Consider the following 21864-nt stretch of genomic DNA (forward strand, 5'->3'; position numbering starts at 1 on the left):
CGACGCTACCACTGCGCCATCGGGGATGCTTCATATGTTCCCCTACAACCATCCCACTTTCTCACCATTCACCTTCATCGTCGCGACTAGCCAAAAGAGGCAGAAAAGCGACATAAAATAAATCCATCCCAACAGCGAGTTGAAAGAGCGTTGTATGAAAGAGCGACGAATGGCGCCCTCTGGGAGTCTAGGAGGTCTCCGCAGGAATGAGAAAAAATACCTATTTATTCTTTCCTTTCTTACATCTAAGCACCGCGACAGGTTAACTTTGCAGCAGGTTTTATGTATCAATCCACTCTAGAGCGGCACTCAGCATCCCTGTTCCAGTCTCACCTTAACCGCTGAGCTGTTCATATCACAGACAGTGAGAAAATCCGTAGTATTGCAGCGGAACTATTTTCTGCGCGCACGTTTGAGTCCATATATGCGAAAAGTTGCTGCAAGGTTAACCTGTCGCGGGGCTTAGTCTATATTTTTCTTTATTTATATCTTCGTTATTGCTTTTTCTGTATTTTCTATCGTTTTCTAACTGTTTTTTTTCATATATCCCTGTCTCTCTGGAACTTATGTTATATTTCCTTCTCTCTCTTTCACGCACACACAAACGCGCATGCGCTTTCGCCATTCTCTCGCTTCCTTTATTTGCTAGTTTGTTTATCTCTCTCTCTCTCGCTCTCTTTTCCTGGGCTGTTTTCTACCTGTCGGAGCACAGATATTCAGCTCACCTTTCGCCAACGACTCTTTTCCTTCTTTTAAAACTTGGCTCCCGATGGCGCAGTGGTTGCGTCACCGGCTTGTAATCAAGGGGTCCCGGGTTCGATTCCCGGTGGAGGCACATAGTGGTTCGGATCCCACTACAACTGTAGGTCTAGTCCCGATTAGCCTTACTGTGCATAAAGTGGACTTAAAACAACAAATCAATCCAATCCAATCCAATTGTTTTAAAACGTGAGAAACCATCCATTTAGATACTCCCGTGGCGGCGCCTGTGGACCCGACAACATTATACTTAAGTTTATGTAACTCCTTCTGATTTCGCAAATATGTTGCAACATTGTAAACAATTTATCTGGCCTGCCCTCTAAGGGACTTTCCAGAGCAGATTGTGGATTTCGTTGGAACCGGCATGATGATTTTTGCATTTCAAAAATATGCAGCCAAGAGTAAAGAGCAAGAACATTTCAATGCTTTAAAAAGGAACACAGGCAAGCATGTTATCAGATTGCCTTCTCGTAGCGATTGTTGTACGATAAACAAAAGAACCCCCACCCCACTCCGCTTAAAAAGAAACAAGAAAAAACAACAGGCCACTGCTTGATGTAGCATTCAGAAAATGAAATCATTCGCCCAGAAGTTTCTCTTCGTTATAAACCTTAACGCGCGTGCGTAATACAGTTTACGATCCGCGCACCGCACGCATTTTCAAAGACCGGATTAAATCAAATGAACCACTGATAAACTGATATGAGCTGGCAACGTCAATCCACACAGTAAAAATCGTTTATCATATTTGTTTTAGCTTAATTTTGCTGAGTTGGCACCACTCGTAGTCTCAAGGTCAGACCAGTACGTAGAAGAGAGGTGGGAATGATGACGTAATGGGAAGTGCTCCGCAGCGATCTGCGCATATGGGGACTTAACTTTATTTATATATATATATAAATATATATAAAATCCTCTTAGTCTTTCATTGATTGTTTTATTGTACTTCGCCACTTTGGACTAATAGCAAAAGATGATGAATGATGAGATGGGATGGATGAAGGTGCAATCGGAAACATATGCGGATGACAACATGAGTACCATTAGCTGTGGAAAAAAATTAATAGACCTCAAGAAGGTAATAGTTTCCGATATATAAATGCTATTACGTGTTTCTATATTTATATACTTTGCTGTAGCTGACGAAATGCGATGAGAAATGGAGTAGAAATTACAGGTCGGACTTATTTCTGTGTTCTGGGGATTGATGGGTTCAGTGACCTTAGAGATGAGGCTCTTTGTTGTTCGTTCTCTGTGGGTGTTTTCGTAATTATTCCAGTAAAGTATATTCGACCTCAAAAATAATTGTTTATCTTTGTTCTTAGAACAAAACCTCTCCCCCCCGAAAGAGTTTGGTTTGGGGGACATTTTAGGACAAGATCGTTGGTGGGGGAATTCCCCCCTGCCCCCCCCCCCCCCAGGATTTGGCACCCTGGGTTAGGGTGATGCGCAGTTCTAAACAATTAGCTTGTAGTTCTTCTTGCAGTGTGTTCAAGTACTCATGTCTTCACAACAAAGCATAGCTTGACGCTCCGCCATATGTACAGAAAGTGCGTGGGAAAATTCGTCACGAGTCAGTAGAAGAGCGAGAATGTCCTCCTCATCAACTCCTAAACGAGCTCAAGTCTCGTTTTATTGTCTTTTCAAAAGGTTGAAATGTCTTAACGCATCAGTTTCGCATGGTCTTTGTGGGTTATGTTCGGGGAAAGTGCTTTTGTGCGTTCCGGTCGTCCACGTTTTCCCAGTGCTTTTGACACAAGATGACTCGTTCTCCGATATGGCCCATTCTCCCAGGGAGTAAGTCACCTCGCTTTAGCAACGACGCCATTTTGTCATTGTTTCGGCGCGAACTAATGTTTCGTGTGCGTGCTTCCACATCGCCGCTGGCGAAAATGCAATAAAGAAAGTGGATTTTTCTTCCATTTTCTTTGCATTTTCACTTTGGTTCCAACACATGGCAAAATGTCCTCTGTGGCACTTTCTAAAAGTCTGGGACAAAGGAGCAGAATGAAATCTTAAAGATTATTCCCGACAAATCTTGACGTTGCCCCAGGATAATGGAAATTCACAAAATTAAAAACGATTCGGTATTTCATAAGATTGTATTGTGTTTTTGTTATTTAGCGTCCACTTTTCTTCCACATTTACCACAGTGATGATTTGATGAAATTGATGAAGGAAAATGACCACGGCGTGATTTAAACCCGGGAACTTCGATGGCCAGTCAATAAGACTAAACGTTGGAAATTGGCTTTTTTTTTAGATGTACAAACCTAGCTTTGGCCGTGTCTGAAAAATGCAAGACCATACTTGAAGCGAGCATCCTCCGAGAACGGTCTTGCAGTGCGGTCTTGAAGTCGCGGACTGGAAGTGAAAGTCTTTCGAATTGCACTTCGACTGCAGCGCCAAATACGATCAGTAGAAACGTCGTCGCCTTGTAATCAAGGGGTTCGATACCCGGTGGAGGCACAAGTGGTTCGGATCCCACTTTAAACTGTAGGTCCAGTCCCGATTAGCCTTACTGTGCATAAAGTGGACTTTAAACACCAACTCAACTCAACAACGATCAGTAGATACAACTGAGGACACGTTGTTCCACCCTCGTTTTAAAAACTTGTTTTTCACCATAGAAATCTCTTAGGATTTTCAAATGTTCTTGTACTTACATTTACAAACATTACAAGAACTTCAACCAACAACGCATATTTAACATGTTTTGCTTGGCTTTCTACCTCCGTGATTTCAAACAAATGAACAACGAGTTCAGAAATCACGTGACCAAGTCTGCAAACTATCCGTGCTCCGAGATGTGGTCTCGATTGCTTGTGTACTTGAAGCTTTCGAACTGTACTAGCAGGCCCGTACCCAGGCGAGGGGCCACGGGGCCCATGGTCCCCTCCTTGAACTATGAAATATTTAAATGTGAACTTATAAAAAGCTACGAAAATAACATCGACGAATTTTCAAATTTGTAATATTCCAATTTTGTTCTTGCATAAATGAATGTGTTTGTTGTGTAGAGAGGCAGAGAGAAGGAGGTTCCTGGGTTTGATCTCAGTGGATCAGAACACACTTTAAACTGTAGGTCCAGTCCCGATTAACCTACCTGAGCATAAAATGGACTTCAAAAAAACTTTTTAAAAAATGACAACGAAGAACGCCACATACCACACTCGGCCCACAACCACCAGTGGCGTGCCCAGGATTTTAATCAGGGGACGATGAAACCATAAGGGTGGTTCTGTGTCCTTCCTTTAGCGATCAGTTCTATGTTCTTTCCATATATAAAGTTACGGTCCCATCCACGCCCTCCTTGAGCACACCACTGACTCCCAACCCTGTCAACACGAATTAGTGAAAATCAACAAAGTTAGCAGCAGAAGAAAAAAAAAGAACGAAACGAGACAACAAAATGAGCGTGTGAAGAGGAAAGAAATAGACGAAACACAAACTTTCAAGTCCACCAGATAAAAAAAAGCATTATTAGACGCCGTGAAGATAATTCCAAGAAAATGGAAGAACATGTGTAATGCAGAATATTAACCGCACTCGAAGAATGGCAAAGCATGAGTAAAATTGGCGGAAGTAATTTTTTAAAAGTTACATGTAATATAAATCCTACCCTAGTTAGAGTAGCAGTATGTAATCGGCGACCTTCATGCTTGGTCTATTTAGCCATTTCCTCCATGTGTAATAATTGTGTGTTACACGGACACCGCCCAGTTTCAGGTTTTCTCGAATGGAAATAGCACGTCAAGGAAGGCACAATTAAAATGCAAAATAATTTAAAATTGTGCTTCCTCTCTAAATAAATCTGGTTCTTATATTCCTTATCACTTTTTCCATGTCTCTTCTGTTTGTGACGCTCCCCTTTCTTGTCTTTATTCTGCCTATTCAATATGAACATACGGTTCGGTCACTTGCCCTCAGTGCAACCAAAATTATGAATATAAATCGAGGATCGAATGGAGAGCCAACAGAATAAGAATAATTGAAGTACCGAGCAACTGAGCCACAGGAGCGAAAGCATAAGTAAAGCAGCGAGCAACTGAGCCACAGGAACGAAGGAATAGGTAAAGCAGCGAGCAACTGAGCCACAGGAACGAAAGAATAGGTAAAGCAGCGAGCACCTGAGCCACAGGCGCAAAAGAATAGGTAAAGCAGCGAACAACTGAGCCACAGGAACGAAATAATAGGTAAAGCAGCGAGCAACTGAGCCACAGGAACGCAAGAATAGGTAAAGCAGCGAGCAACTGAGCCACAGGAACGAAAGAATAGGTAACGCAGCGAGCAACTGAGCCACAAGAACGAAAGAATAGGTAAAGCAGCGAGCAACTAAGCCACAAGAACAAAAGAATAGGTAAAGCAGCGAGCAACTGAGCCACAGGAACGAAGGAATAGGTGAAGCAGCGAGCAACTGAGCCACAGGAACGAAGGAATAGGTAAGGCAGCGAGCAACTGAGCTACAGGAACAAGGGAATTTGTAAAGCAGCGAGCACCTGAGCCACAGGAGCGAAAGAATATGTAAAGCAGCGAACAACTGAGCCACAGGAACGAAATAATAGGTAAAGCAGCGAGCAACTGAGCCACAGGAACGCAAGAATAGGTAAAGCAGCGAGCAACTGAGCCACAGGAACGAAAGAATAGGTAACGCAGCGAGCAACTGAGCCACAGGAACGAAAGAATAGGTAACGCAGCGAGCAACTGAGCCACAGGAACGAAAGAATAGATAAAGCAGCGAGCAACTGAGCCGCAGGAACGAAAGAATAGATAAAGCAGCGAGCAACTGAGCCACAGGAACGAAAGAACAATTAAATAACATAACAATGAACCACACGAACGAAGAAATAAAATAAGTGACGAAAGAAATCCACTGCAACAAAATAATGAATAAAGCAGTGAATAAATACCTCAGCAACGAAAGAGTAAGCAAAGGACAGAGAATTTCACCTGATGGAATGGAACAATAATTGGGAGCCTCAAGCAAGTGAAGAAGAAATGTACTGGTTAGTTATACGGTATTAGTGTTGCGATGGTTATTCCTGTTATTTTTGCAAAGTTTAAGTTCATTTCATACTCGCACAGTCTAATCGGGGGGAGGGGGAATGTACATACCGAATGTGCTATCGGTATGGACGTCCGCAGGAGTTTTTCCAGGGAGGGGCAAGGAAGGCATATTTTCCCCAATAATAGTGATGCCCCCTCAAAGAAATAAAACACTATTTCAATCTGAAATTATCATGTTCCTTCAACGTATTTATAATAATTAACATGAAGTCATGAATTAATGTGGCTCAAATGAAATTATGTGTGGACATTTCATTTTCCAAGGGGGGGGGGGGCGGTCATCCCTTGCGCCCTACTTCCGGACGTCCATGGCTATCGGGGAGGCCCTGTGTGTATTGAAGTATCCGTGTAAAGCAGGCGAAATACTCGCGTTGCATTGTAACCGAAGGATCACGGCTTCAATTCGAAATTTTGGCGTTCCTGCAATGGCCTTTACCACTCTTCAGTCCCTTATAAATCGCAAATCACTGTGACTGAAATGAAATTACATGTGTGAAATATAAAACTTTAGGCTGGCATTTATCGTTCTCCCTCCGAACGCTCTTGAATACAGCCTCTATTGACCTTGCTAAGAAATAGAAAAGTTCCTGGACCACTCTATTTGATACAATTTGAGGTACCCTTGACCTTCAGTACCCCTAGAGAAAGTGAAATATCTTGCATGGTTTATGAAGACAACATAAACAACAAAAGTTGCTTATGAACGTTTTCAGTTCATTTTAGCTCTCGGAAATGTGCTATTGTGAAGTAAAGCACGTCTGTTACCTTAGCATGTCACTTTACTGTGAAGCAGAACAAACCAAAGGCTTCACGCAAGTGAATATAGCACCCAAACGGACTTTCCACAACAGCAGCTATAATTTTACGTAGTTAGGTACCGATTGTTATTTTCGGCGTGTTCTTTCGCTATATTAGTATACATACAAACAGTTTTTACTAACAAAAAGCGGCGAAAATACTTCGAAATTGCAGGTTTTAACTTACGTGTGCCATTCTTTGGTATTAAATGTCTCCGTTATTTGTGCTTGCATTTTCCTCAATGCATTAGGAATCATATATTTCCACCTTGGAGCAGCGAAGTGTCATTAGATTTCTATTAGCTGAAGGGTTGAAACCAATCGAAATTCACCGTCGGATGGCAGTGCAATATGGCGAAAGCTGTTTGAGTCGAACACAAGTGTACGAGTGGGCAGAAAAGTTCAAACAGGGTGTAAGAAGTGTTCAAGATTCGCCACGTCCAGGACGCTCTGTCTCTGCAGACACGGAGAACAACATTGCGAGAGTTGACGACTTGATACGGGAAAACAGGCGTATTACGGTGAGTGAGATTGCATCAGAGATGAACGTCAGTGTCGGATCAGCCCACCATATTGTTCATGACGTACTGATGTTCAAGAAAGTTTGTGCGAGGTGGGTTCCAAAACATTTGACACCAGAAATGAAAGACAGGCGAATGGATGTGTGCGGGGAGCTAGAGTCACATTAGCTACCATCAATGACCTAAAGTTCATCTGCTTACCCCACCCCCCGTATTCCCCGGATCTGGCACCTTCAGATTATCACATTTTTGGCCCACTTAAAGACGCTCCTAGTGGCTCAAGGTTCGAGGATGATGAATAAGTCCAGGCAGCAGTGCATGTCTGGATACGCAAATGCCCAAGATAATCCTTTGCACGTGGAGTTGGGAGGCTTGTGGAGCGCTGGCGCAGGTGCATTGAACTTGAGGGGGACTACGTTGAATAATTAGCATGTGTTGTATTCCATTCGAATAATAGATTCTGTAAAAAAAAATATTTCCGGTTATTTATTGAATTTATGTCTGCATTTTTTTGGCCTCTGTTTTATATATATATATTCTCGGCGATCGGGGGTGGGGGGCACGTGCATTTTTGGTGACGCCCCTCCTTTTTTCCGATTGTTTGTTTTTTGTGTGTGCTGTTATTGAAACAACAACCGTAAAAACAGACAATACAGAAATATCCCCAAGCACAAAGAGAAAGAAGCAAAAGAGCGAATCAACTGCTCGCAACGTTTCACACGAGAGACCCACTGTCCGTGTTGGCAAAAAAACCGAAAGTGATGACGTCATATGAACTGGAGCGTGCTGGTGCCTGCCAAAGACCTCGTCGCCTTTGATCGCATGCGTTAAGTTACGTGTCCATATCCGCCTCCTACACGTGTGACTTCACTTGACGCCGGCGCCACGCGTCGGTTGTTGCGTGCGAAATGGTTTTCTACCCAATGAAGATTTCTTATTCCGAATTTTTGTGATTCATTGGGGTTTTCAAGTTTCTGAGTACGCAAGTTTGGTTTGCTTGAGGTATACCTGTCGATTTCCTCAAGCGAAGTGAACTTTGTACAAGGTTCTGAAACCAAAGCCTTTAGCACCAACCCAGAAATCTTGTGGCATTTGAAGGCCTAGAGTGTGGCCGCCTTTATGGCAGTGCCCCGCTGTTACCTACGAAGAAACTTGCAGTCGAGCAGCTGATTAGGCCTACTGCTGCTCACTGTTTGGACAACAATCGGCAACCTTATACCCTGTCCCAGCTATCTCTGGGCAGAGAGAAGCAGTACAAGTACGAAGGCTGGTAACTGCAGTAGCTTTCCCCCTCCACGCAATCCCGTTCCTTCTCACATGTTCATTGGTCTCGCCTCACTACTTAACAGGGACAGAGTATAGACTCCTGCTCCCTTCCTCTCTGTCGTCATCACTGGCTACTGTTACCCAATGAGACCCACGCTAAAGTTTAGAATTGTCATTTACATAAAAGTATGAGATTGCAGAACTGTTAGTATAGCTGTCAATGAAGTGTGAGACCTCCTATACTTCGATAGAAAAAATCTTTGATTTTTTCCTGCAATGCTCTGGTACTACAGTACGAAGCGTTATTTCGATGACAAAGCACGTTAAGTGGGCGACTCACAGGAAGGTTTCGGGTTCGAGCCCCGATTTAGGCATGGGCGTTCCTTTTGTGAATGCTCCTTCATCATCGTCATCGTGGCAATTAAAATGGCAGGAAAGAAGCGACGCAAAATACTGTACGTTGCATTGAAATGGCATTTTCCGCATTGTCACTCAAGATGGCGTTTTGCAGGAACTAGCTGATTAGAAGTATCTGAGCATCACCATAAGTGGCCATAATTCGAAAGTTTAACAGTGGATCTCACTCCACAAGCGACAATCAACATCCATGTTCTGACGTCAGTGCAGAATGCCTTCATTGTGAGGTTTAGCTCTCTTAGCATTAATACACTGCCATTTTATCTGGGCTTGACAATGAATACAATTGATTGATTACTTCTGTTTATTTTACTTCGCTTTTCTGCCACTTTGGCTAATCTCGAAGATGGGGATGAGTGATGTGATGATATGATGAGATTGATGAATGGACACTACAAACATCCATGCCCAGGCCGGGACTCGAACCCGGGACACCTGGCGTCGTAGCGCGATGTGCTAACCACTCCGCCCCGGGGGCCGACGGTTGTTGTGTACCATGTACATCCGCAGGATTTTTTCCAGGGAGGGGCAAGCAAGGCACTTTTTTCCAGAGGGGACAAAGGAGGCATATTTTTCCCCATAATAGTAATGCCCACTCAAAAAACACTATTTTAGTCTGAAATTATCATGTTTCTTCAACGAATTATTATAATTAACATAAATGAATGTTTAGTTGGACATTCATTTTCATGGGGGCCATGGCACCTCCTTGTCCCCTCTTCCGGACGTCTATGTTGTGTACCTATAAATGGTGGGGCAATGACGTATCTTTTTAAGTAAGTTACCATCCTTCGATGGAACTGGCGTTCTTATTCTTTTATAAAACCTGTGTGAAGTGGGGGGGGGGGGCATAACCCTACCTGAGCTGTGTCTGTCACTACAATATGGAAATGACCACATCGGGCCTCGATCCGGTGCTTCCCTGCGGGCACGAACCGGAGACGGGAAGCAGCAAGCACTTCGAAAGGTCCTTGTCAGGCGGTAACGGTGTCTTGCCCTCCAAGGAGCACTGTTAAGTCAACGAGACACTCGCGGCTCCTTTGCGATACCCTTAGCTAAGACACGTTGCAATGCAATGGAAGACGATTCTGCCTAACTTATTTACATGTTATTTACGCTATTGCATCCATGCATGAGTAAGTTAGGCAGGTCAGCTATCAGCATATATATCAAAGTCGCTCCAATTGTCGCTAGCCGCTCATTATTTAGAAGGTTAATTAATAATTAATAAGCCAATTAAGAGTGGATTAGTGTCGGGAAAGATTTAACATTAAATCTTCAATTAATGTTAGTTGGGGACAAAATCAAGGCATCAAATTATACTATGGCAAAGCATTGGAATTAGAAATACGCTCTAGAAGACAACAGACTTTAAATTAAAGGCAGGAGTAGACAGTGAAAAGCATGAAGGAAGGATATGAGCTCTAAAGGCAGGTGCTAACAATAGCAACAGGCACAAAAGGGTGCTAAAACAGATTAATCACTGGCGTACGCAGAAGGGTAACCGGACAATTGCGATGGCCAACACTTGCGATGACATTTTAAATCTTCTATTAAATTGAATGGTGACTTAACACCCAGTACAATACCTCTTACAAGAGAATTATGTGGAATATTGAACACGGGCTAGAGCCAACAGACACCTTTTGAGGTAACCCGTTTCCTCTTGCGAATACACTTTCCAACACTCTCGTCGTTGGAGCCTCCCCTTGCCTTGTAATCTAGGGGTCCCGGGTTCGATACCCGGTGGAGGCACATAGTGGTTCGGATCCCACAATAAACTGTAGGTCCAGTCCCGATTAGCCTTACTGTGCACAAATTGGACTTAAAACACCAAACCAAACCGACTCTCTCGTCGATTTTAATGTCACGCTTCTTCCTTTCCTGACCTTCTACATAAAGTTTCATCCGCATACTTGATGTTGGTGTCTTCTGCTTTGCTCTTGAGGCTGGCCAGAACATCATGAATTTTTGGACGCGGTCTTCCAAGCCACCTGTTTATTTTGTTGTTCCAACCTTCTACAGAATTATTAGTCCTGTGGTGCCTTTGGTGAGGTTAGGTTAGGTACTGATCGTCAGATTTGTCCTACCATTAAATTGTAAAATGATCTTCACCGTCAAAATCATCGCAATTGTCCGTGATTTTGGCTTCATCGCAATTGTCCTATATTCACGCAGAAAGGGGTTGATGGGGCTAGAGCCCCTCCCGAAATTTTGTGAAAAATAAACATTTTGGAATGAAAGCAGTAAAGAACAAGGTAACCAAAGTGATACCTGAAACTCGGCCTTAAAATTACTCCCAATTACAATTTTGTTTTTTGAACAATCTTTAGGGCGAAGGTTGAACGTGGTAATTGATAAATTATATAGTGTATCCACCTTTACAATTGAATTTTGAATTTTTGAAAAAAGGTTCAGACCCTTATCGTTACATAGAACAACTCTAATGTTGCAGAACTAAAATCATAAAATATTAAAATCTTCTGACTTTCGTCAAAAGCTGAGGCTGTAAAGGAGCACTCAGCACAAAGAAGGACAAAACACAGGACAACACAAACAAAATTATACTGGCTATGGGGCCAGTCGCCAGAGCCTCGTTAGTCTGCAGTCCAGGGTGTACTACGTGGAAGTGAGGTTGACTATTGGTGCACTACGTGGAAGGAGCACCCCTTACACCCCCTTCACAATTCCTGCAGCCCTCGGAAAGTATTCCTGTGTACGCCAGTAAGGATAATATACTGTGAACGAAGAAAATAGTCACTATAATATGCCCAAATAGCCACGCAGGAGTCCTAGAGTAGAATAACAGAACTAAATTTAATGCATTTCTTTCAGAAACGTTAGAAACTAAGAATAAAAGTCTAGTAATTTCGTTTCCACACCGGCTTCCACCAATAGCGACGCTGAGAAATTATGAAAAAGAAGAATAAAAATCAATGGCTTGTATGGAAATCGAACTCAGGCTTCCCAGGCCAGAGGACCAATCAGAGAGCGCCTTTCTTGCCGTAATGGCTTGCCTCCAGACCTGCCCTCCTTGGAGAACGATGCCGAAGGAAAATTAATGACCTTTGACATGGCGTGCACTTTCCCTCTTTCACATGTGGCGAAGGAGTCCCGTCACTTTCTCCTCTTCAGCCAGAAGCCAAGGAGAATGAATTCGTGCTGGAGTACATGATTACGTATGCAAACAAGCGTTTTTTATGCGATAAAAAGTGCACGGGTCCCCCATCGCAAATTTCTGTTTTCCTTTCATGGTTGGAAATTGACGGCGTCCGTCAAGCGGAAAAATCCTTTCGTCTCTAACAGTGGCGTATACGGAGTCCAAAATCTGGGCTATCTCACTACGTCACGTGGTTCTAGGCTATGAATAGAAATGAGGTTGCCAACTCATAGGAAATGAGGTTGCCAACTCATAGGAACTGAGGTTGCCAACTCATAGGAAAAGAGGTTGCCAACTCATAGGAAATCAGGTTGCCAACTCATAGGAAATCAGGTTGCCAACTCATAGGAAATCAGGTTGCCAACTCCAAAATCACTATCATTATCATCTCACTGATATGAATAATTATATTTACAATTTCTGATAGATATTCCTCCTGTATTTTATTACCTAGACTTCAAGCTTCGCAGTTAGCCTAGCTAGCCTATAATATACGCTCCTGGTCTCTAGGTACTGCAGTGCGAGCATCTATAGGGTGTGTGAAAAATAATCGCCCCCTTTTAAAATTCCAATATATGTTACAATTCTATGCAAAAACCTAATATGTTACATAGATATATTTTTTTAGATAAAGAGCTAACAAAGTGTTCATAGGACCAGATCAATACTTTCCACGATTTGTGGATATAACTTTAAATACCTAACGATAGGTATTAATATGCTAGCACTGGCGTGTCCACTTGGAAATTGGTAGTGCTCATAGGGTTTGGTGCCTAGCGTTGTTAAAATGTCAAGGAATCGTCAAATAAACATTGGGTCAATGAAGTGTCACTTCATGTCCTTCTGTGTCAGTCAGAGGGGTGATGACTTCACGTGGAATCAGGTTCCTTGAAAATCGCATTTGTTCCACTTTCAAAGGTCTGTTGAGCTTGTGACGAACGGATTACAAAATAAACAACCAAACACATACAAGCGAGATTCCGATCTGAGATCCAGAGCATACTTTCGCGCAAATTTCTACCTACTTCCCGTTTTAGGTTTGAACTCGTCCACTCGGAACTAGTCTTGTCTACCGAGGTCGAACAGTATCTTGTTGCAACTCTTCTCGTGGCATTTCCTCAGTCCTTCTATGCCAATGTTGAGATGCTACCTTTAAGTCAGATATTTATTCGTTCTTTGTGAATAACACTGCGAAAGGAAAGGGAGTCAAGTTGGAAGCGAAACAGACTTAACCAAAAACAAAGTTGCACCTCACGATAAAGAATCGGCAACGCAGGGTTTTACCGAAAGCGAGGTCATCTGGAGGTCAAGAACCGCATCCTCCTCCGTCTCCATGGAGACCGCGAGCAGAGTTGCCAGATCACGACTTGCGGAAGCGGGGACGGCAGATTGTCCCTCAGCAGAAGTCTCGGACGCCAGCTGAATTGAATGAGCAGGCGACCTTCAGTTATTGCCGAAGTTCAGATGTTATTATTTTCACCATGAGTTTGGGATTTCCACCTCTTGTTTCTCTAAATAATAAGAATGAACGTCTAAGGAATGACGAAACGTTGTTAAGTCTTTTTTTTTAATATATCCTTCGATGAAGACTGCGTTGAAGATCACTTATCTACATTACCAAGATTATTGATCTACATTACTCTTTTTAGAAGAGAAGCACTGAACGCTTGCAATGTATGGGGAATGACACTTTTAAGAAGAAGACTGTAGCTACTAAAAGGCGGAACGTGACAACTAGAATATTGCGAAAATAATGAAGCGTTAATTTACACATCCCTAAAGGAAAGTTATGCGCAAAAAAGCAGTCAAGGGAATAAATATACAGATATGAGTGCAGTGACATCTATTTTTCAGTCATGAAACTTACGAACTATGTCTCCAGGGCGAAATCCAGTCTACTCCTTGCTTGCTATACGAGTATACGAAGCGAAATTCCTCGCTGGGCGAAAATACGAAATTGTGTACATAAGAGCTAGGAATTTTAGGTGCAAAAATTTGCCAATAAAGGTGCAAAAAAGGTGCCAATTTTTGTACAAAAAAGGTGCTAAAATAGGTGCTAATTTTCAGATGTGAAATTTATTGTGAGCAGTGCATACATATATGATTCAACTTGTCTGGATAAACACAGAGTATTCTCTGGTTTTAAATCGTTTAATATAACTAAGCAAAGAAAATTCTCTGATACATTAGAAAGCAACATAAAGGAAAACATGCTTCTTCTTCTTACTTGCTTAGAATTAGTCATCTAGAAAACTGTTAAAATAGATTACATTCAAATTTTCTGTTCTTCTGAGTGAGGCTACATCTGCGGTCACTAAGCAGATACTTGTAAGTTGAAAAAGAACGTTCAACGTCAACAGACACAAGTGGTGCGTATTTTGTTTTCAACCGGTAATCCACATCCTTGTTAGTTGCGACTTTTTGAACATCAGAGTTTTTGGCTAAACTTTGTTCTAACTTCTCTTTCCCGACCCCTTGCAGCTCTCATTGCACATCCATCAAAACAGCCCACTGTGCTTCCTTTTCAGGACACTGCTCCTCCAGTTTTGTGATTGCAGTAGTAAGGAATGAGAAGCCATGTGCAATATAGAGTTCATCTTGCAATTCCTGTTTAAGTGCAAGTTTTTTGGCTTTTTCTACAGCTGAGGAATCACTAGGCAAAGCATCTAAAAATTTCGATATTGTATGGAAATGATAGCAAATAAACACTGCAGCTTTTAACCATGTACCCCATCTAGTGAGGATGGGAGAGGGTGGTAGTGGAAGTTTCGTAATTTCTACGTACTTCTGTATTCTAGAAGGAGCCTTCCTCAGTATTTTCTTAATGCTGGAAACAAATTCGTTCACATATGTATATTCATCTTTAAGAGCTTCACAAACTCTATGCAAAGCATGAACAATGCAGGTCACATGTTTTAAGTTAGGATACATATTCTTCAGATTAGAAAATGCAGCTAACATGTAAGATGCTTGGTCTGTAAGAACTAACCACACACTATCATATTTTACGCCCTCTGGCCACAATACAAAACACGCATCATTGAAACTTTGCATTACACTTGCATTATCTGTTTTGCCGAGAAAATAAGTTTTCAAAAGCATGGATTTCACTTGATGTCCATTGAGAGGTGCTACTAAAATGTTCAAAACGTACTTGTTTTGCCTATCTGTGGTTTCATCTAGTATGAAATAGACTGGATGGTCAGCTACTACTTGCCTGATCTGCGAGATTTTAGCTTCATAAAGAGGTTGAAGGTAAGATTTCCTTAAGGTGCTCTCATCTGGAACTGACTTCCCAGTATATTTTTGCAAATATGATTTCATGACAGGATTGTTAAGTTTCGCAAGAGGTATTCCGCACGCTATAAATGTCCTTGCTGTCTCACTGAAAAATTCATTTGTATTTCTAGAACTCGAAGATGCAAGCACCTCAGCAATGAATTGCTGTCGCTTCCCACCTTTACCATCTCGTAGTTCTTTATTCCTGACGTGCTTCCCACTTTGTAGATGCTGCACAACCCGAGTGCGATGGTGTTTGTCATCAACAGCAATAGAAATATCACACACATCACACCTCAGAACAGATCCATCACTCTGAATGCCGTCACCGCTAAACTATTTAACAATGTCCTGCAGTTTCCCAACATTTACTTTATGTTTTGGCATGGTGAACAAGCAAATCCGATGCATCGATCAGTCGATCACAGACTGCAGTTACCTTGCTCGCTGAGACAGGAGAAGGAAACGAAAACAAAACAGCTTTCCTACAACAATTCGTAAACAATACAGCACAGAACAAGAAGAGCACAACTTCTAGCAAATGTAACGCGTCATTGTTGGCACTGTTTAAAGTCCGCGCGCTTACTACATTAACGTCCAAGAACTGAAGAAAGCCGATTCATTGTTGTGCGGTAAACAAGAATCGCGTGCCAAGAAGCCGTGCCTCGAATATGGGTGGGGTTAAACAGTGCGTGAGTTGTATAAAAAAAATGATAAAGATGCAAAATGGGCGAAAAGGTGCAAAAGATTCTGAGAATGTGAAAAAGGTGGAAAAGGTTCTGAGTTTGTGAAAAAGGTGCAAAAAGGTGCAACCGAAACACCATGAGTAGAGTTCAATACATGCTTATTTTGGGGATGAGTCACTTTTTTACCCATTTTCACACAAAAAAATTTAAGGTGCAGCACCTAAAATTCCTAGCTCTGATAATAACATCGCCTTTTCTGCCTCTTTAGGCTTCGATGTTGAGTATGAATTATGTGGTGTCAAAAGTGACTACCAGTACGGGACTCAAACCCGAACAATTCGGATTGTGCGTTAAAGCCTCAATTCGTTTGGCCACCGAATATTTTTCCACAAGCATGCATATCCCATCAATAACAGTAACAATCTCAAACTAATAACAATAAACTTGCTTCAGAATTTATAGTTTATAAATATAATTTCTATATCCGTTGTCGGCATATGATCCTGTTAAGTATTTTTTTAAGAAGCTCTTTGTTTTATTTATAGTAGATGTTGAAATATTTTGCATGTAGAACACTCGGCAACCGAGATTCGAATCTTAAAAGAGATTACTATGTACGCGAAAAAAACTCAATGATTATAAGGTACAAGACAGGGGGAGGGGGGAATTTTGTTAGAATTTTTTGGCGCAACTCTCACACTTTCACATTCATAAGACGTTAAAAATAAAATATTGACTGAAAGTAAATTATAGTACGCCCAGTTAATAGTGCAGGATATTTTGGCCCATCAATTAAGAAGAAAAAATTGTCGTAGTACTAAATCAGGCTTTGAAAACCTATTATCTTTAATTTCTTACCGAACGAAAGTTACTATCTTAATATTTTTAGATGTCATTTTTAGCTTTTGGGAAAGTTTGTGTTAACAGTTTTACATAACAATTTTTAAAGAAAATCATAAATAATATTTTGTTTATCGCCAATAGTGAGATATTAGTTGACTGTCACCATTTTTTTATTCAGAGAAGTAGTGACATCTAATAACAGAAAGTCCAATGCTTTGTTTATATTAATTTATAAATGCATAGTAATACCGTTCAGTATCAAGAAAAATGTACCGCACAAAGGATCTGCTACCCTTAAAAATCTAAACTTAATAGGTCCTAATTATAAAGCAGCCTAGGAACACACTTTATGAGCAAAATATTAAACCACTGTTATAACTTATGCTGTAATGACAGATAACATTGTGTGACTAACTAAAAATAACAATTTATCTAAAGAAACAAAGAAGTACGTAGATTTAGAAACTGGTACGTTGCATATCTGGAAAGATCTGTTTAACTAATCTGAGCTAAAGTTTTACATAAATATTACCCGAAATTGCACATGCATCCATTAAATACATCACGATTGCATACATATATGAGTTAGCTAGTCCTTACTCTTGTAAGATATTTTCTGTCTAATGTTCTTAAATTGCAGTATGACAGGTTTTAAAATTTTGAGAATTAAATCTTGTACACTTTAAGTATACATTGTCAAAATGTTTCATTTCTAAAACAAAGTGACAGGGAAAAGTTGTTTAATTTCAGGTTTGTACACATATTCAAATAAAAAGTTTTTAAAAATTATTTTAGCTTTTCTACATTGCATATTTGTTTTACTTTAACATTACATGGCATATATTTCTTGTTGTTGTTATTGTTGTTCTTATGAATGATTTATAAGTGTTGATTTACCATACCATATTGTCAAGTAGCATACACAAGATAATTCATTAACCTCTCCTTCTCTCTCTCTCTCTCTCTCTCTTTCTTTCTTTCTTTCTTCCTTTTTCCTCTCTTTCCTCTTTTCTTTATTTTTCCTCTGTCCCTCTTTCTATTTTATCTTTTCCCTCTCTCTTGTCTTTCGTTCTCTTTTCCTATTTTCTTTCTCTCTTTTTTTTTCTTTTTCTCTTCTATTTTCCTCTTTCTCTTTTTCCTTATTTCTCTTGTCTTTTTCTTTCTTTCTCTTATCTCTATTTTTCTTCCTCTTTTATCTATTTTTCTTTCTCTTTTCTCTCTTTTTCCTCTCTCTCCTTTCTTTTTCTCTATTCTTTATTTTTCCTCTGTCTATTTTATATTTTCCTTCTCTTTTTCTCTTTCATTTCTATTTTCCTCTCTCTTTCTTTTTCCTTATTTCTTTTTTTCTTTCTTTCTCTTTCTCTCTATTTTTCTTTCTCTTTTATCTCTATTTTTCTTTCTCTTTTCTCTTTTTTCCTCTCTCTCTCTCTTCTTTCTTTTTTCTCTATTCTTTATTTTTCCTGTCTATTTTATCTTTTCCCTCTCTTTGTTTTTCTTTCTCTTTTCCTCTTTTTCTTTCTTTCTCTTTTTTTCTCTTTCTTTTTCTTTTCTATTTTCCTCTCTCTCTTTCTCTTTTTCCTTATTTATCTTGTCTTTTCTCTTTCTTTCTTTCTCTTTTATCTCTCTATTTTTCTTTCCCTCTTTTCCTCTCTCTCTCTCTCTCTCTCTCTCTCCAGACTTAAGAATACTAAATACTCCTACCCTATTGAGTCTCAATCACATAACCTATTAACTCCGCCCCTGAATCAGGCGCAGCCATCTCCTATAGTTAGGATACGAACTGGACAGAAATTCAATTCCTACAGTTGTACTGTTGAATTTATACAGTACGTGAAAATGACACGATTGGTATAACGATATATACATGCGGTTACCCTTATTTTTGTTCCTCCAATTAAAAGGCGACGCATACCTATTTCCTGGGTGCAGGCCGGACGTGAAACGGAAGCTTTCTCAGATCGAATCAGGGTGAAAGTTTTTGCTGCGACAATCCCACTTGGCAGAAGTCTCGAGCCTGTGGAAGAAGAGAAAACATCTATGTGGAAGAGTTGAGCAAGATAATTCACACAGCATCGTGTAGACAATTTAACCTATTTTAATAAGTAGACTATTTTAGACCTGAACTGTTAGTGTGTTTTCGTTTGTTGTCGCGAGTGTTCAGAAAAGATGATGTCATTTGGTCTTGAGTTTGAGAATAGAATTGAATGGGTCTTTATTTAAGCAGGCGTGTTTAGGCTTCATGACCCATTTTTACAACCAACCCTTGTCACAGATACAATGAATTAATAAGAAACATATAGAGAAAAACATAATGATTATGATAATACAATAAAGAAAATACAACAATAATAGAATAATGCTTTGAATTGATTAGTGGTATACTGTGAACTAAAGATAAGTAATAAGTCATTAGTAGTTAGTTCATTGTGGGGGAGGGGGGTGATAGTATGCGTTATATGAATTGTAAGTGCAGGTGCAATAATTAGGATTGATGTAGATTAATGTAGTTCTTGGGACAATAGTAAGTTTTTTTTGTGTGTTTTAAGTTAAGTTTATGTACAGATAGGCTAAACGGCACTGAATCTACAATTTAAAGAATCTGAGCCATTATGTGCCTCTATCGGGAAACGTAGCACCTGATTACAAGGCGATGACGTCACTACTAAGCCATAGAGCGCCCCCTCCCCTTTATCTGTTTGATGATATAGTAGGGAACAGAAACAAATTTACCTTCCTCTCTTTTTCTCGTTCTTTTCGTATCTTCCTCTTTTCTCTCTATTTTCATTAATTCTGTATCTCTCTGTGTGTGTGTGTGTGTGCGCGCGCGCGTTTGTCTGTTCTCTTTCTCTTTTCCACGGACTACTTCCTTTTCTCCTTCTCGTTCTACCCCTCTGTCCCATTTCTATCTCATTCTCTCTTTCCTATACTTCTCTCTATATATTACACTTTCTCTCTCCTCTTGAATTGTCTTCTTTACTTTATTGTATTTCTCTTATCTTTCCGTTTCTCTCTTTTCCCCTTCCTTTCAGTTTTTATTTCTCACTTATTTTTCTTAATCTTTCCGTTTCTCTTCCTTTATTACCCTTATCTTTCTCCTTTCCTTCGTATTTCTTTATCCCAGTTTCTTTCTTTTCTTCTCAATTTTCTCATTTCCAATATAAATTTTCCCCTCTAACTATCCCACATCCTCCAGTTCCTTTTCTTAATCTTTATCGTTTCCTTTTCCTTTCGCTGTATTTAATAAGCAACCGTTATGCTCTTAAACAAGCGGCACGAATCCATTACACATTACTCACAACTTCCTTCAGAGAAGATTTCACCCGCAAAAGAGAACACGACGGGCTGGTTCCTGACAAAGAACAGTTTGCTGTTTCATCACATCCGCAAAAACTTGCAATTTGATTAATTAGCCTGTATTCCTCTTGCAATTATAACTTCCACCGCCTTGCGACTGACCTAATAATCGCAATTTTCTTCTGAGCTTTCCATTTATGATAAATCTCGGGTAGCTATTTCTACCTGCAAACCGGCGGTCTTTCGTAACAATGTAAAGCGCAACGTAGACTGCTGACGTTACTCTGCCCCTTCCGAAAAATCCACATTTTCAAATAGAAGCAAAATGTTAAAAGCAGTTCCACCTTAAAATCACCACCAATTGTCATGTTTGAGAGTAGAAAGTTCTTAATTATGCGAAATATCTTATTGTGTATATTGTTTGCCTAGAAAGCAATTATGTACAGTCACGGACACTTCTGGGTTGTAACAATCCACAACGCCAGTTAATGGAGGTACCGTTTCGAGGCATGGAAACCTCGATTTTTGTCCTGTATACACACAATCATTGGTTGCCAGTAACACTCTCTGTAGAATAACATGCTGGACTCGATAGTATACCTGATCTGCAGAGATGTCTGCAAGGTACCTCTTCCTAAAGTCTTGCTTTTACTTTAAAAGAAGTGCTTCCCAGGTTTTGGTCATATATATTAACACTCCAAGGAGGACTAAACTTGCTTGAAGTGGGCTACACCGCCTGTCCGTAGCGCACTACAAATTTTGTCGTTTTGAGACCAAAAAAATACATAACAGCGGCAACCATGGATCTGTGCTGCGTGGTTGCATTGACGTGGGATAAAATTTCCCTCCTTAGAAGTATCATAACGTCAAGGTGAGACATAAACGAGCAGAATGTGATTAAGAAAAGTTATATCTGCACGCTGTAAAAGTTTGTAACTCATGTGCAGGAACACCCTGTATGTGACTGGAAATTCGTTAACGAGGCTCTTGATAACAATTAAGACTGGCATGGCAAAGCAGTCAGCCAGAAGAGTGCAATCAGAGTAACGTTATAACCATGCATCAAAATTAAAATTTAATTAATTAAATAAACATTGATTCAGCAGGAAGCTTATTATTGGTAAAATATTCACGAAAGAGTTTTTTAAAGAAACTTCCACATATACGCGGAGATAACTTTCTAAATACTTGGAAGTTGGAACAGTTTGGGTTTTCAACCATCAATCTGCCTTTCCGCGTAATTTGAATGATTGTTGGTTGTTTTTTCCTGTCTACATTGATTCGAAATTTAGTTGTAGACTTGTGTACACGAATCTCTTGCATACCAAAACAATGGCCAATTAGAAAATCTCTGAGTAGAGATCGGAGCTTTGGAAAACTCAGAATCACCATGTGCAATTTGTGACCCATGTGAATAGACTTTTCTTCGTTTCATAGGGTTATTTATTATCGCTTCTGTTAATATAATATGGAGGGAAAGGTTGGGTAAAAACTGTCTTGAATCCATGAACATTCGAATATTGTAAACAGTGTGACAATATCTGAATGTTTGGTTTGCCTTCAGGCTTAGGTGCAAATTCGCGTCTTTCCCTGTCTCTTGTTTTCCCGTCTTTCCTAAAAGTATATATCTTTTTCGATTTCCACATGCCTTCTCTCCCCCTTTTGCCTCTGTTTCAATGCATTCCTCTCTTTTTCCTTTTCAATTTCCCTCCATCTCTTTCAAGTTTTCTCCATTTTAATTTTTCTCTTTCTCTTTTGATCTCTCTGCCTTG

The 21864-nt window shown here is 40.3% G+C and overlaps 2 protein-coding genes across 9 annotated transcripts in view; one reads left to right on the forward strand and one right to left on the reverse strand.

Moving 5' to 3' along the window:
- dysc (whirlin protein dyschronic) overlaps window positions 1–21864 on the forward strand; it is an 817084-nt gene that overhangs the window by 686986 nt on the left and 108234 nt on the right. The window lies entirely within an intron of this gene.
- Window positions 1–21864, reverse strand: part of LOC145980331 (uncharacterized) — a 112678-nt gene that overhangs the window by 34009 nt on the left and 56805 nt on the right. For all 3 annotated transcript variants that reach the window (XR_014440845.1, XM_083113366.1, XM_083113367.1), the window contains exon 2: window positions 18711–18812. The gene's annotated coding sequence lies outside the window, so the exon portion shown is untranslated. The remainder of the gene's footprint in view (window positions 1–18710; window positions 18813–21864) is intronic.

Source organism: Lepisma saccharinum, chromosome 27 (assembly GCF_977018435.1).
Source record: "Lepisma saccharinum chromosome 27, izLepSacc3.1, whole genome shotgun sequence".
NCBI lineage: Eukaryota > Metazoa > Arthropoda > Insecta > Zygentoma > Lepismatidae > Lepisma > Lepisma saccharinum.